Here is a 10,889-nt window from a genome sequence, read left to right as displayed (position 1 = left end):
ATTAGGCTGGAATACACTTCAATATCGTAGAAAAACATTCATATTAAAATGTACATTTAAAAGCTACATAAAACCACCGCAGTATACCTCTCCAGGCGCGATCACCCACTTAAGGTTAAAGAGTATATTTGAAGAACGGAGATTTTAAGTGATGCCTTTGCTTCAGCCGTGTGACTTGCAGTTTTTTTGTTCTGTACTTTGTGCTTGCGTCACCAGAACCGCTTTGTCTCGCTTTGCGCATGTACGGTTATGCTATGCTTCTCTTTTTTTCTATTTTTGTTGCGTTGGCGATTGGCCCAGAACCATAATTTTTTTCTCTTGATGTATTCTTTAACAACAGCTTTTTTTGTCCATGATATATGTACGTCTCCCCCCGCCCCCCCCCCCCCCCCCGACTGTAATGCCAACCTGGCGCTGTGGGTATTGTGATAAATAAATAAATGAATAGATAAATAAACAGTGGTCAAACTCTTACTTGACAAACTTTCTGCGACAAAGGTTCATTATTTTTGTCGGCAAAGAGGACGTATTTTGTCATTATCTAGCATACTACTGCGCGTCCTAATCTGCCGTCTTTTATTCGCCAAACAAGTTGTTGCTATTGCACCTCTTTAAACCTAACCCACGGAAAGAAATCTGCGAAAATCTTGTGCATTTCAGTGCATTTATTCTATTGGAGTGAATATTTTAATTATATTACATAGTTTCGCAAACGAAAAATAAGTTAGACAGGGTGACCCTTCTAAATATTGACAAGGGACTCATTTTTCTTCCGTCTGCTTTCTCTCACGGATTTTATTTGCTTTCGGAAGTAGCGGTTACTTTATGTACACGCGTCGAACAGCACCTTCACGCTGCAATAAAGTTTTGGTTAGAGCCCGTGCTGCGTACTTGTGCCTTGCTTTGTCCACGTGTTTTCGCGCTTGTCGTCAAGGTTTGCGGTAGAGGTGAATGAATTTCCCATTATCGAAAGTGGCAGGAGTCAGTGGATACTCACCGTGTCAGATGCCACTAATGTGCCCGTTGCCTCCACAATCCGCAATGTCTACAAATGTTTTAACCTTGTGGACAAATTCCAAGACGCTTTCCTTCTCGGCACAAGGCACCGCGACATTGTCGTCGTATGCTGAGGTTTGAACCTCCGACAATTGCAACTCAAAACGCGCGATTACGTTTTCGGTTGATTTAGAAATGCAGAGCTTCGGCGAAATAAGTGAACAAAAGTGGCCTGGCAGCGTAGACCATGGTCATGGTACGCTGAATGTTATTCGAGGGTCATGACGAGTTGCTAATTAACTAACCTATGAATGCAGCTTCATTATAACCAGGCCAGGCTTTCAGTGAGTATGGAACCAGTAATCATGCACTCTAAGATTGCAAATAAACTGATAAAAAACAAAGTTACAAGCTTGCTCGAAGTCGAGTTGGAGAATTTCAAAACGAGACTGCAAAGCATAATTGGATTCAAGCACTGATGTCATTGCGTGGACGATTGCGTGTATTAAGCGGCCGTAACTGCCATAGGGGCCTGCAGGTTCGGCCACGATTTCAAGCGTATTTCTCGCTTGTTAAAATCAGCCAGCTGTTTGAGAAGTGTTTCCCGCGCACACCATGCCAGTTTCCCGTGTTCTTCCCTCGTGCTAGCTGACACTGTCAGAGACAGCGATATACTGCGCATAGGGGTAGGACCAAATTTCACTGTCCCTTTTTAGGAGCAGCTAACACTACGCAGAAGCCATGCGAATTTGTACCGGCTTCCCAATTGGTATAGGCCCAGCAGGTTATTAATGTTCCTTCGTCGTAGTAATAGGGCCATCGTCGTTTTACCACAGAGCACATGACACGGTTAGGCGTGTATGACACCACTATATGTGTATATTGCGAGCATGTCCTATACAGATGTCGAACCTAACAATCGGCATATCGTAGAGTCGAGTACAACGATCGGAGTACACACGCTGGCGTTGCCGTCCGTCAGACAATTGTTGTCAACGCTGTCGTGGTCGTGTTGTCACCCATGCTCAAGTTACACACACAACTGCTCGGCTTCGAACAACATGTTCGTTCAAGTACTTTGTGGAAATGCAAGTACCCTGTTATAGCCAGCCACTTGCAAAATACTTCGCACGGCATAATTTTTCATAGTGCGTCGGTTGCTCACAATATTAGTTACAAGAAATTGGGAAATTATTTTAAGAATTTACAAGAAATTACAAGAACTTACAAGAAATTTGCAGGCAAATTCAGAAATGTATTTGTTTTTGGTAGGATAAGCGCATTTCTAATATTCTTTTTTTTTTCTTTTCTAGAGGCGTTAGATGGATATCTTAGAATGATTTCCCATTAATATTGGAAATCCATTATATGTTATGGTCGGCAGAGTTGAGAATAATTAAAGCTATAGCAACAATTACGGCATATGCCGGCTTTTTCTTTGTGTTTTGACGTTATATGTGATGGGTTTTTTGCGTTTTCAGACTCCTCGATAAGTGAAACAAGACAACATTGTTATATTTAGGTCAAATGGGCAAGATTGTGTGAATGCTGCACGATGAAAGTTTATACTATGTAGGTAATTACGGCATTTCCATAAAATTATGTGTACAACAATTTAATGGACGTTAAGGGCGAATTTTCAGTGCGGGGAGGCATTATTGCCATTTTTCCGAAAGACGTCAATGTGACAAAAGTTTACCTTTCAACTTTCGAGTAAATGATCAGAATTTTATAGATTATGAGTGGAGAATTCATTTGGAGCGCAAAGAAATAATAGGCATAAAGCATAGTTCCTTCCGGAAGTGTTCGAGAGAATTACATAGCCTTCTTGCACACGATTATCTACTGTTTCACGGGAAGTCGGTTTTACAGCGAGTTCACATTCGGAAGAAATGTGGACCACGCATGAATAAGTGTCAAGAAGATTTAACGTTCGTATCTTAAATATGAGTAGGGCATATAATTATTTACACTTTTTTCTATTTGTTTTACTTTTAGAATAATTGGTATGTCATGCTTAGGCGTAAATCCAGGGCATGCAGCCAGCATATAATCCTCTTCCCGGTATTACGTGTTACGACCGGTTTGGTTGAAATGAAATATCAATAACATTCAACAAATCTGAGCATTTTGCAGGCTAAATGGAATGAGCTAAGAAATACGAAAAGATTACTGTGTGATAATACCAATGGGAAAATTAAGTCATGCTCACGTAAGCTTAGCGCTTGTGTTAATAAATTATGTATGATATCGCATAGCTAGCATGGAAATGCATCTGCGAAATTTCACTCGAAATCGCTTACACGGCATCGTTCTATTTGCATTCGGCTATGGTGTAATTTGTTTGAATTTATCTGGGGTCAAATTTAAGGACATATACAGCAGTCATGGAGCCTGTAAATCTGGGACGCTGTTCACGAGTTTGCCCACGTGTCACAAAAAACTGGAAATTCAGTTCACACGCAAGGAAGGAATACGGTTAAGCCACTGACCGAGAAAGTTTGAAAGCCTATTTAATGGCTAGCTGTGGTTGATGAAAAGCTATATCGTCCCTGGCGATTCGGGGGTGAGAAGAGCCTCTATGAAGCGTATGATTTATGATCGACGTAAACTAGAGGTTCAATCGCCTCCCCAATTTTTTATCGGTTAACATTACACTCATGATCGTAATTGTCGTAATTATCATCATGACTCACAATCATCATCATTGCCATTATTATCAACTTTATAATCCTCATCACTACTATAATCTCAGTCATCAACATCCTCAGAGTACTTAGTTGCTTTGAAATTGCTTTGAAAGGCACTCCACACGACTTCTGTAACTCGGCGTTGAACTCGTAATCCTCTGGACGAAAGTGCAGTGACCACACTATGCGACTTTGCGTCTCTTTGCCAACGCACTGTGGCAGAGGTATGACACTTAACCGCTTCGAATGGAGATGTTCACTCGTTGGCACACAGGGATCAGTAACGTTGGATTCGCCGCTGCAACTGCCCTTGGCCAAGTTCCGCGGACCATACGCGCATCCCACGACATCATAGGGACATGGCATTCTCGCTGCTTGTTCCAAATGCAAGTTTCGCCAGCCAGCAAACCCAGCGCAGCATGACGCGATAACGAAACAACTGAAACTCCAAAACGCGCGTGGCGCAGAGTCGAGCACGCAAAGTCGAGTGAAAAAGAAACATTTCTACATACTACTGAAAGCGTACCACACTACTGAAAGGTAAAGTCAAAGTGGTATTTTTTTCTTAGAATCGAACAGAAGTAGACGAGTAGCATTTTCTTCCACCTTATAACCTAATGAAATTATCTTTTTCATACGAGTAGTTGAGTACTAGAGACATAAATTATGATGACGAGTGCTTTTATCGGGCTAGTACCGGAATATCGCTGGGGGGGGTCCCAAATCGTGTGATGCATTTACCTCAATTTCTCGGTCACTAAAGCTCTGTTCGAGATTATATTGACGCCTTAGACGTTCTAGAGCATAGCTTTATCACCTTAATTTGACTTCATATTAACCTTTAGTGTCCCATTAAACCACCAGGCCCATATGCCAGCTGCACATACCCAGTGACGCCACAAGCTCACTGGTTGCCGTTGGACATTTACGCGCTGGTACGTAACAAGCCCAGGGGTCCAAGTGGCACTTAGACTGCAGCAAAAGCTGTTCCTAGCCTCTTTCGGCCCTCGGCAGAGGCAAAGAACAGGTTAGAAGTATCAGATTAGAAACATTTGCAGCGGCACGGCTATCGTCTCCAGAGCCGGTGAACAAGAGGACGGCACACATGCGTAGAGCGCGAGAAATAGACCAGGATAGCGGCGCTGCAGTATCAGCCTCTCCCGAGATCCCATGGCACCATGGCAGGCCAGCCTTAATGAACCGTGGCCACGGCCGTTACCTCCTGGCTCCGCCTCCTACACATTTATACCGGACACACAAAAGCGGTGGTAACTCGATAAGGAAATATTTGCCTTGAAAAAAGAAAGCACCATTAAACTAGCTTACTTCGGCAGTGAAACCCAACATACAAGCTGGCTTTACATCTTCGCAGCGCACAACATATGTGCGATGTATTTTTGCATTATCCTCATGTGCACGCACCATGCATCGCACCGTGTCTCTTTGAGCATCGACTTCCTAGCCAGAAAAGATGGGGGTAAATATAGAAAATACGCTGAAACCGCCATACGTTTTACTTATATAGGCACATACAGCTTGTGAAATTTTAGACTACGGCAACTCATTGAGCAAATATTATGGTGTAGGCTCTTCATCACCCACTCGCTCTCATAAGCTCTGCTCATCTTTGTTCGAAAGCTTTCAGGAAGGAAGAAAGGTGCGATGGGGCACGGCTACCAGTTTGCACAAGTCAAGGTGGCCGCCGTGCGCAATTGCATGGTCCATGCTTTAACTTTGTTGTTTCTCTTTAGTGTCTGTTACTCTTAATTCTTTCAGGATGACTGGGCCATGGTCTGCTACGTCGCTGTTTTTAACGTTGACTTCACCCATTGTTTCGAGTTATAACACTGAACACTCGAGATATGCGGAGTGTACGCGCTCGCGTCACAGTGTGCACGCAATCACACGCCTCTAAGGGTTATGTTGTACACGAACGGCTCTCTGATAATTGAGTATGTGCAAGCTTTGCTGCTCGTGTGCAGGTTCGCAGCTCTCGTGCTGCTCCAATGATCAAAATCTAGGTATGTTGTCGCACACATGAAGATTTCGCGGTGCTGCATTGTGGCTTAGTTTTGACTGAAACCGAATCCATATGAGTAAACCTCTTTTAAAATTGGCAACTATATATGTGTCCACCATATTATGGTTCAAGATAGCTCACACATATCCGACACCAGTCATACGGCGACCGATACTTGCTGATATCCCAGGCAAGGCCGTAACCGTCATGTCGGAAAACAACTTGTAAAAGATGGACAGATGATAGAACACTTAATTTCCAGTTGCACGGTAACTTTGCTTCACATAGATTCGAAGTATGCATCGTATCGGCAAGGTTATTGTTTGATTTAGTTATGTAATGCTTTAGAATTGTTAGTATCGCGTTTAAATTACTCTTAAAAGAAATGAAAATAAAGGGCTAGCATCAACCGCCAAGTGTCACCGGGCTGTACGTGCCACCGGGCCGTATATGCCACCGGCGTATATATATATTTATATATATGCCACCGGGCTTTGTGTGTCATTCGGTTGTACGCGTAACTAGATCACCTAGCTATGTATTTCACTGAGCGTTATTCGGTTCCATGCGTAACCGGGCTCTGGGTCTTACTCTGGAATAGAACGAGTCACGCGCGGTACAGGGTACCCTAGCAGCCATGCGCAGCCCGACTCTTCGAGACATGCCACCCTTTTCGGGCTACCGTTCGAAATTCTGTGCTTCACAGAGTGGTCCGCAGCATTGGTTAGCCTCTCCCAGGCGTCGATACATCCCGCACGCTACCGGGCCACGGGTAGGGGGAGCGCCTGTACCCTTTTAGTTAACGGTGGGTGTCCGGCAGTGGGTTTCGAACCACGCACCCGCCGTAGCCGTGACGGACGCCCAATGCACTATGCCACTGCTGCAGTGGAGGCACTCGCTCGACAAGCCTTCTTCAGTGAAATGCTATCTCGTTTCGCCGCTGCGTCCGTTTTATTTTTCTGCGTAGCAGAATTTTTAGTTTCGATGCATAAAATGAGTGGTAGCGTAGCGCGGTCACATTGACTTACAAACTTGGTGACGTATGGTGCGCACAGCATCGCCTAACTTGTCGATGTAGAGAAGGGAGACAACAGTTTGGTAGTTGTTAAAATTAAAGTGTCGTACACGATGCTCGCACTGGTGACGGTTTCATCGCGCCTGTGTTCATTATCTGTTACTGCCGATGCTGGTTTTGATCTATACCGAAGCACTCGCCACGGACAGTACGAATAAGCGTGGCTACGTTGGACCAGCTTCACTTTGATATGCGTTGTAAACTCAAAGGTGTGTTCACAGATAAAAAAGAAAGCAGGAAATGTTCCTCTCAGTAAGCGTTAGTGTAATCTCGGTTTGTTGCACTGTTATTGGTATCTGTGCGACATTTTAATTAGGCTGGTTTTCAGTGAAAGCAAACATGCTCTAAAAACATATGTAGTTTTGACTAACTACGAATCTGAAAGACCAACCTACACTTTTGGCAATGCGCTGATTGAATCTTGTGTGTGGAAATCAATGTTACGAAGCGAATAATAGAGTAAGAAATCTCGCAAAAGAAAATTTGGGCACGCGAAAAAAAAAAAAAAAAACTCCCAGAGCGGTGGCTCTCACTCATGGCGCTGCGACTAATGCCATTCCTTGCGCGATGCAATAACTATAGCGACACTGGGTAATTTTTATTCGCTCATGGGAGTAAATCAATCACGAAGAGAGAAAGCGCTAGAAAAAAGCCACGCAGAAACTCCTCTGGAAATTGTATAAGTATGTGTAAGTATTGTACGATTTGTTCATCTGCATGCAGGGCGGTGACATTATCAATGTTATGAAACTTGATACTATCGGTATAATCGACAGCTCTGCGGCGACACGAACTGCTGCAGATGGCGCCGCAAGGTCCATTGATAAGGCAAGAAAACTACTGCAAGTGGAGGCGCTGGATTCGCTGATGACGTTCTGATCATTATATGCTGGTATGCGTCTTTACTGCCTTATCCATGAGCGTGGAACCGTTATGAGCCCCACGGGCCATATTTTGAATGCGATCTGCGATGCAGACAGTGTGTGCCGACTGCTGATAGCTTCGCGCGCTGTGTTCTCGTGGCTTCGATTTGAGGAGAGACGCACGGGCCCATATCTTGAAAGCGATCCGCGAAAAGGGCTGGGTGCGGTGTGTGCTGAGAGATTTGTGAGGGCTGTGTTCTCGCTGCTTCGTTCGCGCGGAAGCGACAGGCAGCACAAAGGTAAAGACAGTCTATGCTGCGGGCTCTATCAGCCTCATATGGGGGATTCTGAAGAATGTATGCACTTATCGCTTCACGTTGCTGAGTGCTTGAAGCCTGCTTCATCTCCGCCGCGTGCAGGGACCGTATTGCGCTATTTCGGGGATCGGCCGATATTTTTCCTCTTATGTTACACACGGTTTTCTCATTGGGTAACCATATTAATGCCTACGGATTTAAAAGAAGTAAATGCAGGCACCCACTCAATTTAACACTCCTTGAGGGTTGCTAGGGGTTCCACCACCGGCGGCACATCCTAAACGCGTTTGCGCTTTAAAAGCGGCAATTCTACACGAAACGGCAGCCGTGAGAGACGCTTGGCGGAATCGCAGATAACTCCGGCAATTCGAAGTCTCCATGCGCGGTGGAAGTGAAGTAGCAATGGGTCTGCCGTGGATTACGAGGGACGCAGTAATGGAGAGTTCATGAATTATCAGAACACTTGGAGTTATTTACCGTGCACCCAACAGATGACACAAGCATTCTTGCAATTCTGGCGGAATGCGACAGACCACCGCGCTACCATGGCGACAGTCGTCAAAATAACGATTCAGCTGTTTGAAGATGTCTAACCAGGCGCGATTTTTCTAGCGCACTGAAGCTGACAAAGCTTCTATTCCTAGCCTTGCCAGTCGATGGCTCTCAAGCTAAGTGAACCTAGTATAAACGCAGTTTGCCCATTGTAACTTGTGCTACATTCGTATGATCAGCACCACTGCAATTAAACCTTTCTGCTATCTGGAATCCAAGGAATTCTCCGTGCGAAAGACGAGCCGTATTGATGCACATATCTTTAATTATGTCAACATAAAATAACAGTGCCGTCTCTATAAACCGGATGCGCTGTATCAAGAGGCACGACGCTATTGTGGGGTGTCAGGCATAATAAAGTGTGCCAGGCAGTGCTTAGAACCAGATGACACGGATTGCACGCTCACATACCTAAGTATCTCAATGGACAGACTGAATTCGGATTCGAGTATCGTGTACGTTAGTTCAGTGCGTCTACCTTCGTTGTATCGGTTGCGCCCATATACACAGGCATTGAAATCATTGCCACCTGAAATATGCCTTAGGGGAAAATTCACTTCCTCTGTGCACGCAACCTGAAAGGATATTGTATGTTCATGCAGACACGTTTATACAGTCTTTGACAGAGAACATATTTTTCAAAGGAGAATCATACACTTACAATACAAAAAATTGAGCAGGATTGTTTCACTGTAGGTAAACAAAGAGTGAGTACTTGTATACCAAGCTCTGACATTAAAACGTAAAAGACAATGTGCAACAGGAAATAGAAAAGCAGATCGTTAGTGTTCGCGCCTACAGCTTTTGAAGTGTGAAAGAAGCATAACGCGTCAGCTTGCATCAACTTCATGCAGTTGTGACCAACAGTAGTTTGGTCTCTCAGTTTTTTGATTTCTCATTTATTAAAGTTTCACTTATTATCAAAATTATGTAAGATAGCATAAAAGTACAATATCGGAAACAGAACGCACATACGTCCCAGAATTAGTGTAAGGGCACAGATTTTGTAGATAGGTTATCGAATGAGGAGCTTAGCGAAGTGCTCGCCGCTAATGAATATGTCCAGCTATCCTCGACTAGCATGAAAAACGAAACACTGAAACTGCTGCAAGAAAATGCACGTATCTAAATAAAAGGACTGTTCTAGCGTCCAAGCGACATCCTGTACTATGGTCCTGTATTATATATTCCTGTACTATCGGCACTCTGTGGAACGCACGAGGGAAGGTGGAGAGCAAACGTGCCATCTTCCGTCGTGTCAAAGGGCGTTTGGGGATGGGAGGGAGAGAGGGGGGCTGCGTTCGGTTGCGGCAATAACTGCGTACTTCACGACCAGGCGCAAAGAGAACTGAAGATCGAGGCTCAGTCTCCCGTGTGGACAGTGGGTACGTAGCAGTGGAAGTAGAGGAGGGGGCTTCTACGCCGCCAGCAACTCCCCACATTGAGCAGAAGCGGCCGGTCACGCATGCCGTATCTTGAAAACGAGCTGCAGGCAGCGCACAACCTTTGCACGTTCTGTGTTCTCTATGCTCAGTCCATGTTAAAGCGATAGACAGCAAGAAGGTCACTTCAATCGCTGCTCCTGTAGCGCTTGCTCACGAGAGCTTTTTGGCAGCGAATCTTTGCGGTCACCCATTGGGATATGTTCATGATTGACTGTGCGAACTGACAGCGTGCTTGTTAATTTAGTTGGGCGAGAGAATGTTTCCAAGTTGATACGGCTTATAAAACTACCATCCTGACTTCGTATAGCGTCTTCTATTTTTGGCATCGCAATCGATACTTCGCCTGTCAGGCGACACTGCAACTTTTTGGCTACAGACGCTTGCGTAATGCAGTGGACTAATATCGAAACTCCCCACTGCCTTTCGCGTCATACTTATGTCGGCCTGCACCTCTTCATGTCATTAGTCGCTTGTGAAAGATAAAAAAAATAACTTGCGGTTTCCTCGTTACATAAGTGTTTCCACTTATCACAACATGCATTCCTATAACATACTGTGAACGTTTTGGCATCACTTGTGAACCTTGTAATGCGTGCAATAACATATAAAAAATTTAATGACATGAAATATGTGGTAAAGGGGGTGGTTAAAGTGCTGTTGAACCACCCCTAAAGCTCATAGAAACGCACATTCTGCGGGTAATGGTATGAAACCATGCGCTGATATGAACGCCTGAGCCAAATTTTGCACCCGAGCGCGACCCGCGGAGCTCGCAAGTGGAGCACGAATTCACCTTTAACTCAGGCGATCTACTTTACACGGAAGCCTTTTCCTCTCTCTTTTCAGGGCTGCCATTATCCGTCTAATTGCAGATGCGCGTATGTTCTGCTGGTCAACAGCTGACATCAATGAAGAAGGGTGCTTGGATCAG

The sequence above is a fragment of the Dermacentor andersoni genome, chromosome 8, assembly GCF_023375885.2.
Source record: "Dermacentor andersoni chromosome 8, qqDerAnde1_hic_scaffold, whole genome shotgun sequence".
Lineage (NCBI taxonomy): Eukaryota > Metazoa > Arthropoda > Arachnida > Ixodida > Ixodidae > Dermacentor > Dermacentor andersoni.
Note: the sequence above shows the minus strand (reverse complement) of the source record.